Here is a 17768-nt window from a genome sequence, read left to right on the forward strand (position 1 = left end):
ATTGATAGATAGGTAAGATGATTGATAGATGATGCACACAGATTTATTATGAGGAATCAGCTCATGTCATTATGGAGGCTGGGAAGCCCCACAGTCTGCTGTCTGCAGTCTGAGGACCCAGGAAAGCTGATGGTGTCTGAGTCTGAAGGTCTGCGAACCAGGAGCACTGATGGTGTAACCCCCAGTCTGAGGGCAGGAGAAGACTGATCCCAACTCAAACAGTCAGGCAGAGAGGGAGAAGTTTCTCTTTCTCCATGGTTTTGCTTCATTCAGGCCCTCGAGGGACTGGATGAGGCCCACCCACACTGGGGAGAGAGATCTGTTTTACTCAATCTAATCTCATCTGGAAACAGACACACCCAGAAATGATGTTTACCAACATCTGGGCATCCTGTGACTCAGACACACTGACATATAAAATTAGCCATCACTGTGTGTCAAGGTCTCCTCTTTCCCTGACATCCCCTTGTTTGTCAGTGTTTCACAGGACAGCTTGCAGACCAGGTTCGTGGGAGGACAGTGGCAGCCTTGTTCTGTATTGAAGGCATAGTTCTTGGGTTTATGCTACTTAATTAGATGAGAATTCTGACATGATCATAGTATAGAATTTTCTTTTCCCCAGAAGATATTTATTTATTTATTCTCAGATAAATATATTTAGAATATTGAGAGCTCAGATTGGCGTGATTGACGCAAGTAGATAATACCCAAAACAAACCTGGGCTAAGGAAAATAGTTATCATAAGCAGTTTCGTGGTCCAATTTTTTCCCTCTGTGAAACAGGTAAGAGAATGCACCAAGATATCACACATGGTCATTTACATACAGTGTCATTTTAGATCATAATATAGACTGGATTTGATTTATCCAATTGTACCCTGGTTGGAAAAAGAACACATTCTTAGTGAACCTGGGCAAATAATAACCATTGATACAGGGAGTAAAGAAACTTAGTAAAGGTACTTTGAAAAATATTTAACCATTGTTGCCATTGTTTTATCTTTTTTAAAAAAAGAATCATTCTTGTTTTCCCTCATGATTTATTAATTTGTAACCTATATTAAGATCTTTCATAGGATTCCCCTCACTCCCAATCCTCAGGGTCCAGTTGGAACAAGATTTCATTTAAAGAGGGTTTCATAACTAGTTTGAACAAGTATAACCTGTCAAACTGAGGGTCAGGGCTGGATTAAGAAGAAAAGAGTTTCCCCCACAAGAGCATTTAAAATAGAACACTGGCCACAGTTAAGTCAGTTCATCCCATTCATTAAGTTCTAAGGAGTTAATTTGTGTTTTGTTGATCTCAAAGTAAACAGTTTATCTCCATGAAGTCATTTGCTTTTGGAGGGGAAAGTTCTGGGTGTCCTGATAACGGACTCTTGACAGTCTCACAGAGTGTGGTGAAGATATGTCTTTTAATGGAGCTGTGAGTCTAGTCCTTGTAGTTTCAACTGTCCTGAGTCTCTGGCTCAGTCCTTTGCTGAAGCTCTTTTGATATAGTATTTTTTTCAGAAGATTCAATTTCTGATCTGTTCTTGTAGCAGAGACTTTTAGGCTAGTGTAAGGGAAAAGCAGAAAATGCGTGTGGATAATAAGACTCAAAAGTTCTGTTTAATTCATTATAATAAGCAACAATATCAGGATGCAGAAAAGTAGAATCCTCTATTGAGGTACAATAAGCAATCGGTTTATAAGGATTTAGTTAATACTTATCGTGAGGGTGAGAACACATTATAAACAGTGAGGGCATTGTCAAATCTCCAGAGTATTTAATTTATCTCACTAAGTGTATTCTGATTATCATCAATTGACAAGAGTATTTATTTAGAAAATCAGAGGTCTTTTGAAAAATTAATTTATTTTTTGAAAATCATAGTGCCCATCTTTGTGCATGAACGTAGTATGTTTCTGATGTAAAATTTCATAATTGCCAGAACATTTATGTCATTAAAATTTTATTTATATGTAAAGCTAAACAGAGAAGTTTAGCTTTTTGACTTGCTGATTTTTCATATGGTGGACATAATAGTGTTGAGTATAGTAAAATCAGATTATTTCTATGATCTCTTATTTTAAAAGCTGAGAGATCAAATTTTTGTGATACCCAGTGGACATCTGGGAAACTCCAAAGGTGACGTAGGTATAATAGATATCTTTACAGCTTTGGAGTTCTGATTTTGGGTCCTGAATTTGGGAAAGGCAGTACCAAAAAGAGTTATCAGAGGAGCCATGGTAAGAGCCTCAGTCACGATGAGTGAAGACAAGAAACGGTTTCAGGTAATATTTAAAGGAAACACGGCAACACATAAAAATGATTATTAGGAATTCTATTTCAAAACTAAAGACATTTTGTTAATATTGATACAAAAGTGAGACAAAAACAACAAGTTACACAGCATTTTAGTAAGAAAGAGAACCACTGATGTCTGGGCACAGAACATCTTTTAACTCTTCTCTTTTGTCTGTGATTTTGTTAGTAGCTTTCTATGTAGACAAGGATCAATTTACCATTTTAACAGAAGGAGACCCAAATTCTATTTTACTTTTTTTGATTACCGTTTATGTAGCAGTTTGCAGTAAATGATACACAAGCCTCTTTCCACCTTATGAATAGATCGATTATCACTGAGTCAAATTTGCGAACATTTTAAATATATTTCTTTGCTCATTTCAAATTCACTACATGCAGTTATCATAAGCCCAGCCTCTCGATCTTACTTTTTCCTCTGTTCTATATTCATGGTGTATCCTGAAATTGTCTTCTATTTCCTTCTTCATATTTTGGCACAACCAGAAAATTTTAATTAAAGCAAAACAAAATACATCCATCATCTTACACATGCACCTCTCTACAGTCAAATACATCTTTAAGAAATTCTTAAAATAGTAAATTTTTACGTCCATTGTAACCAGCTAACTTATAGCAAGAGTATAGTAAAACTAGAGTTTTCAGGTGTATAAGATATGTACTAATAGCTTGATTTACTATTAGTTCAAAGTCTTAAAGTTAATTCGTAGGAATGTAAAATGATGTAACCATGTGGAAAACAATTTGATTGTTCCTGATAAAAAGTTAAACATAGAATTACCATAGGACCCAGCAATTCTGTTTCTGGGTATATACTCAAAAGAACTGAAAACAGGTATCAAATAAACACTTGTACATGAATGTTTATAGCAGCACTATTCACGATAGTCAAAAGGTGGAAACAACCCAAATATCCATCATGAATGAATGGATAAACAAAATGTGGTGTATATAAACACAATGAAGTACTATTCAGCTGTTAAAACGAATGAAGTACTGATGTATGCTCCAGCATGGATGAACCACGAAAACATTACGCTAAGTGAAAGTCAGACACAAAAGGTCACATACTGTATGATTCCATTTGTTTGAGATAGCTGGAACAAGTAAATCCATAGGCACAGAAAGCAGCTTGGTAGTTGCCAAGGGCTGGGGACAGGGAGGAATAGGGAGTAACTACTTAGTGGTTTGAGGTCTTCTTTTGGGGTGATGAAAACCCCCTCTGGTTTTGGAACTAGGTAGAGGCTATAGTTGTACAACATTGTCAATGTACTAAATGCCACTGACTTAGACACTGCAAAATGGTTAATTTTATGTTAGATGAATTTCGCTTCAATTTAAACGAGGGATTTCATATATTTATATGATTTCATATATATATATGATATATAGAATTATAAACACTTAACAAGAGTAAACCCTTTTAAAGGACATTAATTATTATACTTTATTTAGTTGGACAAATAGTTTTACTTTTTTATAATAATAAAAACTTCCTTGACTCATGCAACTTTAAAGCATTCAGATTAATTAGGCTTTCCATGATAAAATAAACCCAAGTTTTGTATAAACTAGAATATTATTTTCTGTATTGTGTTAAAATCAAGAAGAAATATAATTAATTGCTTTGAATTAGAATTTTCACCTTGAGCAAGAATCTTAAGCTTTTCAAAAGCTTTATACTTTATGAATATCTATAGTTATAAACCTAATATTGAAAATTCTTTAAATTGTGTTTGAAGTACCTTATCATTCTTTTACTTTTTGTCTTATTAACCTATAATCAAGACTATTAATTTATCTGAGAGTTCAACTTTTTTATTCCTCTGAGGTATATATGCAGCAAGCTTCTGAAGTTTTTTCTTAAAGAGCCATCACTTTGAAAACATTAAAATTTGATTTTCCTCCCTTCTGGAATGTATTTATTCCAGATTTTCCTCCTTTTCAATTTATTTTAACCTTCAAAGTTATTATTTTGAATTTATATGAGTGCTTCTATATGCCAATGAAGAAAAGTACTCCCATAAGTACAAGTAACTTTGTAATGTTATGTGTTAATTTTTCCCTCCTTTGTCTGACTAGTTATCCATCAAGTGCACAATCATTTCAATAGATGAAAGATATTTATAACCAATTAATCTCTAAAAATTTTTGGGGGGGAGGGCAGAAAAAGGAAATGAAAAGTAGAAGAGAAAAAGTGAGTGACTACAAATACAGAAGGTGGTAAACAAAATATTTCATTACCTTCGTTTTATAAGGAAAGAAAAAGAAAAAAAAAGGTATTTTTCACACACAAAAAGAGCTAGCAGCTTCAGTTTTACAACCTCAGCTAGAGATAAAAAATAAACAGAACACAAAAGCTCACTCATGGGTCCAGCCACTGTAGATCTCAAAGGTTGTTTGCCTCTCCAGAAGGTACAGAAAATTTTCGTGAGTGATGTGATCTCATTGATGGGGAGGTAATTTTGGCTGATGACTAGCCATAAACCCAGTTCACCCAGAGAATCTGGGAGGCAGAGGTGAATAGGTTTGGGTTCCCTTTGGGCCTCAGTTAGTTAAGGACATCCTCTTCCGGGGCCTGATGGCACTGCTTTCGATGTCCAATCACGTCGCCAGCCTAGGATGTTTCTAAAACACGCCTCTCCTCATTTTATACAATGTTTGTATTAACATTTCAACAGTCAAAGATATCAGAATCCCCACGTCAAACAAATAAACAAAGATGACACATAAACCAGAGTCTCTGTTATTTACCGCCTGACAGAAGTCGCCAGAAACCTAGATTCTCAACTTTTCAGTCATTAACAGGGAATAAATTATTGCCCGGGCTCAAACCACACCTGGAACCAGACTTGATCCAGAAACACAAATAGAAACAGCCAGAAAAGCACAGAGTTAGGAAGAAGAAGAAGAAGAAAAAAGCAGTGATAGTATAGCTCTCTTGCTGCAGGAGATTTATTCTGTAAATGAAACAAGGCACGTATCTGTTCACACTGCACGTGAGATAAGTGTGTTCTGAGGTGAAGCCGTTCAGTCAGCTCCGGCAGGTGAAGGCCCTTCCTCACGTAAATCTCCTCCATGGAGCCTCCAGGACTGCAAAAAAGAATTAGGCACAACAGCACATGGAAAATAAAAACATTTTTTCTTCACTCTCAAAGTGCTAGATGTCAGACTTCAAAAGGACTGATGTGCCCAGTAAAAACCACAACAGGTGGGGACTTCACTCGTGGTGCAGTGGTTGAGACTCTGCGCTCCCGATGCTGGGGTCACGGGTTCAATCCCTAGTCAGGGAAAGAGATACCGCATGCCGCAACTAAGGAGCCTGCATACTGCCGCTGAGACCCAGCGCAACCAAATAAATAAAATAAATATTTAAAAACAAAAATAACCCACAACAGGTGTTTAGTGGGAAAATACCACAAAGCTTAACAAAATGATCAAATTAGATGGTTGGTTTATGTTAATTGGTTTATGTTAATATGATATTTGTATTTATTATATTTATTTATATTAGTTGTTACTTGTCTGTTCATGGGAGAAAAGAATAATTTTTTACATGATCATCACAGTCACAAAGTTTATGTTATATCTGTAAACACCACTATTATAAAAGTCAAAGATAAAGCATCCCCCCTCCTTTTTTTAAGGTCTGTGGGATGTGTTCAAATTTTTATTATCTTGGGGGCCATAACTAGGCAGAGTGACTTTGTTATTCTTGGTTTATTTCAAAGGGCAAAGATTTTCTTTTTCTCTATGTTCCGTCATGTGCTTAACTGCAACAGGAGCAGGAAAAAGTGTCAGTTTTGTGGACATGACAGTATACAGTGTTTCCTGGAGACTTTGGGGTCTCCTATCACACCTGTTATGGGGTGACATGTGTCTCCCCCCAAATTCATAAGTTGAAACTCTAACCCCTGGCACCTTAGAATGTGACTGTGTTTAGAGATAGGACCTTTAAAGAGGTGATTCATTTAAAATGAGGGGTTAGGTTGGGCCCTAATCCAATCTGACTGGTGGAAATTTGGAAACACAGAGATGCCAGGGAGGCACACACAGAGGAAGGACCGCGTCAGGACACAGTGAGAAGGCGGCCGTCTGCAAGCCAAGGAGAGAGAGGCCACAGGAGAAACCAGCCCTGCCAGCACCTTGATCTCGGACCTCCAGCCTCCACAATTGTGAGAAAATACATTTCTGTTGTTTGAATCCCCCAGCCTGTTGCACTTTGTTATGGCAGCTCGAGCAAATTAATATAACACTGCAAGTTCCCCCAAACTAGCAAGTCCTGAAAATGAGGCAGTGTGGCAGCCGGCTGTTGTGACGTACAGGTAGATCTTTTGGGCAGTGATTCTCATTCCTGGCTGTATGTTAGAAATACCAGGGAGTTTTAAAAATAACAGTTCTCAGACCTCACCTCCAGAGAATCTGATTTAGTTCATCTGGGGCAGGTCTGGATCCTGGTGTGTGTTTTTCTAAGCTCCCCAGGCGATTCCAATAAGCAGCTACGGCTAAGAACCCACATCTACAGCCCTAAGTTTTGCAGAGGCTGCTTTCATCTACCTAAAGCTAGTCTACCCAAGCTTCTGAGTTATGATGTATGCTTTTTAAGCTGCATCAACATATTTTCCAAATTCTGCTGGAGAAACAGGAAACCAAGCTTGTATTCCAATTTGTAAATTTAAAGTAGGTGCCCCTAAGGGCAGTACACAGAGTCTAGTCCTAGAAACTGGGAAAAATATCAATAGTTTGTCTACACATATTTGAACTAGGAAGAAAGTATTTAAAAATCCACCATCCATCATTTCTTGATCTTTGAAATGGATTTATACCCTCCTGTAGGACCTTGATATTTGACCACTGAGATCAACATATATTGATTACCCACTCTGTACCGTGCTGGTATTCAGCCTGACGTCTCCCTCCTGGAAGAGGATATGGAGAGAATGGGCCTCAGGAAAGCTCGAGAACAGTTTCTTAGGGTGTGTACAATGAGAAAAATGTCCCTTGAAAAAAGAAATCTGCATGTAGCTAACTCTGGGAAATATTGCGTACTGTATCCTCTCCTAGTGATTCATAATGCACACTAACATTTTAGGGATCTAAAAAAAAGTTCTACATTAATTCAATCAGCAGTTTCTAGACTTCGGTGATCAGGAATTCCCCTCCCTTTTCTTCTTCTTTTCCCGCTTTGGGTAACAGCCATTATCATCCTGCAGAACTAGTGGTTCTTGGAAGACACTTCAGGCAAAGTTATATTACTGGATTTTTATCTCCAATTTTTGTGAGGGTGCAGGGAATATGTTCCTGAATTTTGGGGAAATAAATGCTTCATGCTAAAGCATTTTTGAAGTTTCTAAACTTGATTTAGAGAGTTTGGCCTGGGCTCAGGAAGGAGGTGCTTCCCCTGGCACTTGTCATGGTGCATGTTCCATGGTGCTGTGACGCTTATGCATATCTTTGCCACTATATGAGATGTCAAGAGTGTGATGTGTGCCTGGCCATGTGGTAACTAATGTTTGTTGAATGAGTGAATAAATAAGTCATGTTTCTGTTGTGATTAGGTACTTGTAGCAGTGCCACACCTCACTCCACCCTCCTGAATTTCTATGTCCTAAAAATTAATATATCTCATTTGTTCTAACAGATTATTACATAGCAAGAGGTCTGTTTGAGGAGGTCTCTTTGTCCTCTTTGAGCCCCATTTAGTCTTCAACTGGGGCCCAAGAAAACTGGTTCATTGCAAGTTAGGTACATCCTTGCCCAGGGCCTGACGGCACTGCTTTCTATGTCCAATCACGTCGCCAGCCTAGGATGTTTCTAAAACATGTCTCTCCTCATTTTATACAATGTTTGTACAAACATTTCAACAGCAGAACATTTTCAGTGTATTACTGAAATTACTTTTATTTCCACATTGTTTCAGTGACAAATGGTTTGCAAGATTATAAATTTCATGCAACAGTAATGTCAAGATGACAGCAATCTTATGCAAAATTCATAAGCATTTTCTGGAAGAAGTTAGCCAGTAGAGACAAGGACTTAGAGTGTTGTCATTATTGCAGGTGATTATTATTAAACCATCATCTCTATACATTTGACAGTGGCCCCAATAATTAATTGCTGTGTGTTAACTAGTCATTTATTCAGAGTCAGGCCCTACACTAGAGGATAAAATAATAGACAAAACAATTTGTGTCCTTGAAGAGTTTCCAATCTAGTTAATCATGACTAATTATGAATAGAAGTAATAAATGTGTGCAGAAGCAACTTGCTACTAAGTGATTGAGGCTAAATGATACATTTGTGCTTAAAGTCTGTAGACCAAAGAACTGTGGAGTAGATGGTTTTTAAAGGATGAATGGAGGAACTGTGGTATTTACAGTTAAGAGAAATAAACCTCTCAGAGGAATAGGGATCAAATTTATAAAGATATAATAGATTTATTAAGTGAATTATTTATAATAGCACTTATACATCAAATAAGGAAAATATATTACTTTTCAAATACTTTCAAAGATTTTCTCATGTGTTTAATTTTGAAGTGGGAACGTAAGTGATAGGTGATGAGGTCTTATGAGTGTGACATCTGGTGTTGTCATATCTGATGTCTGAGGAGGAATGACAGTTGTCTTGCTGGAAGGATTAAACTCATTTAAGATCATGGTTTCTGTCCTATTGGCTGAGAGGAGGGGGAAAATTACTGACTTTTTTTTTAAATTTTTCGTGGTTTGCGGGCCTCTCACTGTTGTGGCCTCTCCCGTTGCGGAGCACAGGCTCCGGACGCGCAGGCTCAGCGGCCATGGCTCACGGGCCCAGCCGCTCCGCAGCACGTGGGATCTTCCCGGACCGGGGCACGAACCCGTGTCCCCTGCATCGGCAGGCGGACTCCCAACCACTGCGCCACCAGGGAAGCCCTACTGACTCTTATTTAAACAGTGATGTGCAGCCCAAACCTGCATTTCTTACTAACACTTACATCAGAGGCAATTTCTTTTTCCAGGCCCAGGATTTAATGCACCAGAACCAGGAAACAGTTTAAAGCTTATAATGGGGAAGTTGAATCCAAGAACCCCCTAACCTTTTCAAGACGTTGATCACTTTCTAAATTCAATCTGTATATGGTGAAATTCTCATAGGAGAAAGTAGCACTCCTCTGCCTGGTGGCGGTTTGAGTTGTTTATAGTTGATAACGTTCAGGTGGAAATTTGATGTTTGAGTGAAGAAAAATAGTGGCAAACCATGAAGTGGACCTAGCATGGGGAAGGGGGAAGAAGAATTGGAAGAGAAGTATAAAAAGTTTTCCTAGTTGCATTTTTATGTCCTTGCAATTCTGTTCCATGCAGAAACCCAAAGGGCAAATTCAGGAAGAGTTGTGAGCTTTGAATATATTGGCTTTCCGAAATAGTTTTATATATTGTGAGATGCTAAAACAAATTCTATGCAATCCCCAGGAAAGAATGTTGGATTCAGAAAAAGAAAAGAATTATAGGGTGCTTTTGATAGTTGTTGTAGGGAGGAGATTGGAGAGAGCAGGTTACTGATATTCAGAGGGTCTTTTTCTTTGAGGATGATCTCAAGAGTCACCGATGACAGGACATAATGGTATCTAAAGACTTATATTAGTGTCCAGACTACTAAATCCTTTGTTGAGGTCAAGGTTAATTCAAACCTTGGGACTACCCTAATCCCTTTCCCTGAGCTCTCTCTTTGAACATCCTCAGTGCTGGCAAATCTTTATCCTTTGAAGGACTATACTGAGGATTAAAAAGGATACTATTCCTAAAGCCCTTAGTGCAATTTCTAGCCCTGAATAAGTGGGAGACATGGCGACTTTTTATTTTGACAATTATTAATATTAGATTTGATTTTTGCAAGCAGTCAAAAGTAATTTAGAAGGGGAGTCTGATGTATAAGGAAAGGGGTCAAGCCAAGACCTGGCAACTGGAGTCCAAAATGCAGGCAAAAATGGTGAGGTTGTTTCATGTGGTTCATAAGCTGAAAGTGAAAGGCTGTATTTCATGAAAAATTACTGGAAAAGAGAAAGCTTCGAAAATATCCTGAGAGTAAATCTGTACATGCCCAAGGTGACAGTGTATATGCACATTCTGGTGTGCTCTCTGCAGGGCACTGTGGGCTGTTGAAAGGGGAATTAAAAAATAAAGCCAGAGGAGAGTTGTGAGTGAGGGGTGGGGTACAACCCAGAGAAAGCAAGAAATAGCATCCCAGCAGGAGGCCCCAGTGCTGAGGCTACTGTTGCCACAGGTACAGTCCCCCTGCTGCTGGCTGCTGCCTTGGGGACTAAGCAGGAACCCAACCCTCCTTTATGGATGAGCCAGAGGAACAGCCTCTAGCGGTAGCTTGCCTTTTGACTTTGGAGCGCAAGGAGTTTGGGTGGCCGGACATACCCGGGTTTGGATTCTGGCTCCATCATGTATTAGCAATAGGGCAAGTTATTTAGTCATTCTTAACCCACTTATCTTTTTTTCAAAAATTGGGGCATTTGACATGTTCTTCAAAGAACTTTCTTCGAAGGGTTTTGGTTTTTTATTGTGAAAACTTTCAAAGATTTCACAATTAAACAGAATACTGTACATGATAACCCGCCGTGTATTCATAACCCTAATTCAAAACCTATTACTTCAAGTCAATCTTGGTTTTTTTTCTGCTTTTACCCAACACCCCCCATTCTAGATTGTTGTAAAGTAAATCACAGGCATCCTGTCTTTTAATCCATAAATATTTCAGTATGAATCCATAAAAGATAAAGCCTCCTTTTAAAACTATAGCAATTCTATAATGACACCTAAAAATATGATCATTAATTTCATAATAGCAAATATCAGCTACCTAGTCAGTGTTCAAATTTCTCCATTAGTCTCACAGTGTTTTTAAGAGTTGGTTCACATTCAGAGTAAAATATGGTTCATACTTTGCGATTAGTTGATTTGTTTCTTAAGACTCTTTTAAGCAAAGATTCTCCCTCCCTCTTATTTTATCGCCTTGCTATTTCTATTTTTTTAATTGAGGTAAATTCCCTTGCAATTTGTTTGTCATTTGTCTTGTAGAGTTTTCACACAGTCAAGGTGTTTTAAAATGTAGGTTTTATGGGAATTCCCTGGCGTGGTTAGGATCAGCACTTTCACTGCCGTGGGCCTGGGTTCAATCCCTGGTCGGGGAACTAAGATCCTGCAAGCCGTGCATTGTGACCAAAAAAAAAAAGTAAAAATTAAAAAAAAAATAGAATGTAAGTTTATTATTGTTTAGGTATGGTGAGGCCAACAGATCAGGAGACAATTGCCACTGAAAAGAGAGTTTGTTACTCACAGTTCCCAACAGGAAGGGGCACACTGGGCCATGCCAGGCCATGCCAGGCCACATGAGGAAGCATTGGAGTCATCAGGGGACAGTAGTGGGAGGGAAGTGTGGGCAAGAGCTTTTATTGTGGTTTCCATGGAAAGGAAGGTACCGGTTGTCTGGATTGGTTACTTTGTATATGAAAGATGTGCTCGAAGGTGAATTCTTTGCTATTACTAGTAATTGGTTAGCCCTGGGAGGGCAGTCTCCCATGGTCTGTAAGGCCTCAGTTGTCAAAACATTAGAATAAAAAGACATGCTTATTATATAAGATTTGTCTATTGCATCCCCATGATGTCACTTTATATCTTTCTCTGTCCCCTATATTTGCTATAAACTGGTAATGAAATCGGGAGGCTTGATTGGATTCAAGTTTAATTTTTTTATGACTTCCATCACAAAGAACATAATATCCAATTATCTCTCTTTTTGTTATGCCAGAAACCATTCAAGGGCAATCGCTAAATTAATTATTTAATTAGGAATTACAAAAGAGGGATATCCTAATCTCCGGTAATATACAAACAGCTCATGCAGCTCAATAACAAAAACAAACAAACAAACAACCCAATCAAAAAATGGACAGAAGATGTAAATAGACAGTTCTCCAAAGAAGGCATACAGATGGCCAAGAGGCACATGAAAAGATGCTCAACATCTCTAAATATTAGAGAAATGTAAATCAAAACTACAATGAGATATCACCTCACACTGATCAGAACGTCCATCATCAAAAAATCTACAAACAATAAATGCTGGAGAAGGTATGGAGAAAAGGGAACCCTTCTACACTGTTGGTGAGAATGTAAATTGGTACAGCCACCATGGAGAACAGTACGGAGTTTCCTTAAAAAACTAAAAATAGAGCTACCATATGATCTAGCAATCCCATTCCTGGACATATACCCAGAGAAAACCATAATTTGAAAAGATACATGCACTCCAAAGTTCATTGCAGTACTATTTACAATAGACAGGACATGGAAGCAACCTAAATGTTCAACGACAGAGGAATGGATAAAGAAGATGTGGGACAAATATACAATGGAATATTATTCAGCCATTAAAAAGAATGAAATAGGGCTTCCCTGGTGGCGCAGTGGTTGAGAGTCCGCCTGCCGATGCAGGGGACACGGGTTCGTGTCCCGGTCCGGGGGGATCCCACGTGCCGTGGAGCGGCTGCGCCCGTGGGCCATGGCCACTGGGCCTGCGCGTCCGGAGCCTGTTGCTCTGCAACAGGAGAGGCCACAACAGTGAGAGGCCCGCGTACCGCAAAAAAAAAAAAAAAAAAAAAAAAAGAATGAAATAATGCCACTTGCAACAACACAGATGAACCTAGAGATGGTCATACTGAGTGAAGTAAGTCAGACAAAGACAAATATCATGTAATATCGCTTATATATGTGGAACCTAAAAAAAATGGTACGAATAAACTTAATTACAAAACAGAAATAGAGTCACAGATGTACAAAACAATCTTATGTTTACCAGGGGGAAAAGTGGGTAGGGATAAATTGGGAGACTAGGATTGACATATACACACTACTGTATATAAAATAGATACCTAATAAGGACCTACTGTATAGCACAGGGAACTCTACTCAGTACTCTGTAATGACCTATATGGAAAAAGAATCTAAAAAAGAGTAGATACATGTAGATGTATAAACTGATTCACTTTGCTCTACAGCAGAAACTAACACAACATTGTAAATCACCTATACCCCAATAAACATTTAAAAAATAAATAATTAAATAAATAAAAATAAAATGTCAGTGTTCCAAAGTGAAAAAGAAAAAAAAGAGGGGTATTCTAATTCTACCATTCCTTCTTTATTTATTAGTGTGATAATTTTTTGTAAAGAGAAATGTCTCCTCATCAACTATTTGGTAACCCAGAGATAGATTGTATCGGAAAGGTAGATTAAATGCTTGATTCTTTCCCTTTATTGACCTGTTTTCAAAAATAATGTGTTGGTATCAGCATCCTCTGAAAGTGACCAGTGAGTTTGTTTCATAGATTTAGACGTATTTAATTGGTTTCAATCCATTGTATTCTTATTGATGCTGAAGTTGTCGCATTCTGGGCCACTGGGAACTTCTTAGAGTTGGCCCCTCACTCATTCTGACCACCAGTGGTTTACCTGTCTTTTGGGATGAGAAGTGTTTCAGGCTTATATTGTTCATTTCCTGTCCCAGACATGGAATCAACCATATCTCCCAGAAGCCCTGTTCCTTTTAATAGGAGGCTGTATTTAGAGACGATAATCTCATTGCTTTTTGGTACTCATTGCTTCTGAGCTGGTCATTGTTTCTAGGTCTTATCAATGGATAGGGCAAGGGAATATGTGTATAAATAATTGATTGACATGTTTATTAATTCTCTTTTAAGTATTGGTTTTCCCTCTCATTTGTTTCTTCTTTGCTTAGGTATGCTCTCTTTTCAGTTTGGTTGTTGAGTCGGTACTGAGAGTTCCAACTCAAATTTACGTACTCAGGTTTGTTTGTTTGTTTTGCTAACTTTTTCAGTAATACATCTGCATCACTTTTTCTGTTGCTGGAATCCTGGTTCCCAACTGAAACCAGCATATTATTTATTCAGTTGCTTTATCTCAAAATATGTAGACAATAACAATCGCCAACACTACCACCAACAATGTGATAACTGAAAGCAGATTAATTTTTCAATAGTTCTTTTTGTCCTTAGGTTATATTTCACTAAAGGATGTTCATTTAAATTCTGTGTCTTGGAGTCATTGAAATAATCCCTCTCAGTGTGGTTATGCTGCCAGCTCAATTCTGCACTAGCCCATTCATTTGCTTCATTTTGCTTTAGACTTTTAAGGATTACACATTTTTAACTTTAAATTTTCTTTGTAGTCAAAGTATATTCAGAGAGGCCTAGCTTTTACCCCTGTCTTCCCCGCCTTGTTCCCCTTGCTTCCATTGCTTTATTTTTTGGTTTACATTTTCTTCTTCTTTTTTTTTTCTCATAAACAAGTTTTTAAAATATAAGCAAGTATCCACTCCCCCCCAATAAAGGTAGCATATACCATTCATGCTTTTCTCCACCTTGCTTTGTTCACCTAATACATGCTACACATCACTAAATAGGACTATATTAAATATTAAATAAAATACATTCTACAGACTCTTATCCACAATTCCCAAATTCTCAAAGCTCTGAAAACCCAGAATTTTATTATAAGTTTGCAGCAAACTCATTTGGAAAAAATCAGATCTGAACCCACATAAAGTTATTTATTGTCTTTATATTTTATACCTATGTGCATTTATACTTGATACATTTCTGATGCTGGAATATTTAATATTATGGGTTCAGCTTCATATAGCTTGATGAAGGTGATATATGCACTGTATTAGCTTCCTGAAACCTGAAAATTTTGAATTCTGAAACATTTAGGCTCCAAGGATTTCAGATAATGCATTCTGAACCTTTAGTATATAAATCACTGAGTTACTTTTAGTCCCTTTTCTTCTCCCAACAGCTGTTTTTGAATTTTTTAAAAAAGAAAGTGACTATAGGGCTCAGCCTCCCATTTCAGCATAACCAGGTAAATAATAATGATCCTCTTAGCACAAATTGAATGGGAACCAGAAACCCATGGGTTTTCCTTGCATATGCCAAGCCTGGGGTTCTAAGACTTCCTTCTAGGTAAAGTAACTTCAGGGGCAAAGATTTCTAGTGAGAGGCTTAGAAGACTTAGATTAGTATTTTGAAAATTTAAGTATAATTAAGAAGCAGATACATTTTAAAGAAAATCCTGGCTAGAGTGTTTTCATAGAATTCCCCTACTTTGTTGACCCCTTCCGTGTTAGAGTATCATAGAATTTTGGGTTGGAAAGAATACAGTAGTCCCCCTTATTCTCAGGAGATACTTCCCAAGACCCCCAGAGGATGCCTGAAACTGTGGATAGTATGAAACTCTATATATACTATGTTTTTTCCTATACATACATACCTATTATAAAGTTTAATTTGTAAATTAGGCACAATAAGAGATTAACAACAATAACAAATAAAATAAAACAATTATAAAAATATATTGCAATAAAAATTATTACAATAATTTGAATGTGAATGTAGTCTCTCCCTCTCTCCCTCAAAATATTTTATTGTACAGATTTAATGCCTTTTCCACCTTAACTAAGCACTTACCATGCACTGTGGCCATAACTTTTGCAGTCTTAGATGTGACAGTAAAACTAGCGCACGTTTCTTTTTCCTTCTTCACAATTTTACAGATAGAGGATTCCTTCTTACTGTAGATGTTAGCCACCTCAGCATATAATTTTTTTTCTTTCTTATGAAGTGGAGAACTTTTACCTTTTCACTTAAAGGAAGCACTTTTTGGCTTCTCTTTAGCATATCCGAATTGCCAGCATCACTACTCTTGCGCTTTGGGGACATTATTAAGTAAAATGAGGGTTACTTGAACACAAGCCCTGCAATACTGAGACAGTCCATCTGCTACTCAGGGCGGCTACTAATGACTAACGGGTAGAATACACTGGACAAAGAGATGATTCCCGTCCTGGGTAGGATGGAGTGGGACAACCAGAACTCTCATCAGCTACTCAGAATGGCATGCAATTTAAAAGTTACAAATTGTTTATTTCTGGAATTTTCCACGTAACGTTTTTGGACCGTGGTTGACTGCAGGTAACTGAAACCAGGAAAAGTAAAACTGTGGATAAGTGGGGCCTACTGTATTGGTTCTTGCTGGGAAGAGTCTTCCAGAAAAACTGGACCAAGCACAACTCAACAAGACGTCTTTCCTAACTTTGCCCATTGCTTTTATGAGGAACCACTGCGTTTAGGGTGCTTGAGGTGGGCAGGTATGAACAATAATTATAATACTGCCCTGCTTTATTGTCAAATGGTATTCAGAACTACTACATCATAAACTTTATCTGTGAGGTAACTTAGGCTCAACTTTTTCACAAGTAAGAAAGCTGAGGCCTCTCACTGTGGTAGACTGTATAATGTTCACAGTACTTGCTGCCTCTCCTTGTGAGAGGGTTATATGTCCCTGTCCCACTGATAGAGTCACTGGACTTGCTCTGGCCAGCGGACTGTGAATGGAAATGACGTGGGCCACTTCTGGGAGAAAGCTTTAGAAGCCAGCATGTTCTTTTCTGTGTGCTCTTTTCCCTCTATCACAAAGCCATGACCACCCTATGATGGATATGTGGTGTGAGTGGGAAATAAACCTGAGCTGTTATAAACCATTGAGGTTTGGGGCTTGTTTGTTACCACAGCATAACCTAACTTATACTGACTGATACTCTGCCTTTGGTCATGCAGCCAATGATGAAATGTGATGGGGACCCCAGCGTCTGGATGAAATTCTCAAGTTTTTACTAGAGACAACAGTTATCCTTTTGGTTTTCTAAAGCTTGATTTCCGTACGTGTTCTAATTTCTGAAATAGATTGACATACCTAATTAATATTAATGAAATTCTTTGAGCTCCTAGATATATGGCAAATATTAAGTACTAAAGTACCAGCATCTATAGATATAACAACTATTAAGTATTATACATATGCTTACCATCAGACAGGGAACAAAAACAAGGTGACTGAGAAATTAGTAATCTAGAAAGTAAAAGAAGGATGAAAAGGGAACAAGAGGCCTATCATGATGGATGAATTTGTCTGGTATTTTAATTTTCCTTGCTCTGAACTGACAGAGAGGACTTTTGAAAGAAAGGTGCTTTCATCAATCTTTCTCATTTTTTTTTTCACCAGAATAAGGAGATAGGAAGGTTTCATTTTATGAAAAAAAAAAAAAACAACCTCTCCTAGGATGGAATTTTTCAAGTTTAATTTTGACATTGCATCCTTTTGGTCTTATATGCTTATATGAATATGCTGAGTTTGGGGGTTGGGAGACCCCTTCTCTCTCTCTTTTCTCCCCATCCCCCTCTTTTTTCTCCCTCTTCTTTTTCTTTCATTTTATTAAAAGAAAACCCCTAGGGTCAATCTATCATACTAATACTCAAGTCCATAAAAAGGTGTGTATTATAAAGGCCCTTGTAGCTCAGGTAGTGACAAGACTTGGGTAGATTACTGAATTCTATGTC

The 17768-nt window shown here is 37.8% G+C and overlaps 1 long non-coding RNA gene across 1 annotated transcript in view; it reads left to right on the plus strand.

Annotated features, from left to right (window-relative positions):
- The window catches only part of LOC125961256 (uncharacterized), a 37445-nt gene that overhangs the window by 431 nt on the left and 19246 nt on the right, over nt 1–17768 (plus strand). The gene's annotated exons all lie outside the window — the stretch shown is intronic.

The sequence above is a fragment of the Orcinus orca genome, chromosome 15, assembly GCF_937001465.1.
Source record: "Orcinus orca chromosome 15, mOrcOrc1.1, whole genome shotgun sequence".
NCBI lineage: Eukaryota > Metazoa > Chordata > Mammalia > Artiodactyla > Delphinidae > Orcinus > Orcinus orca.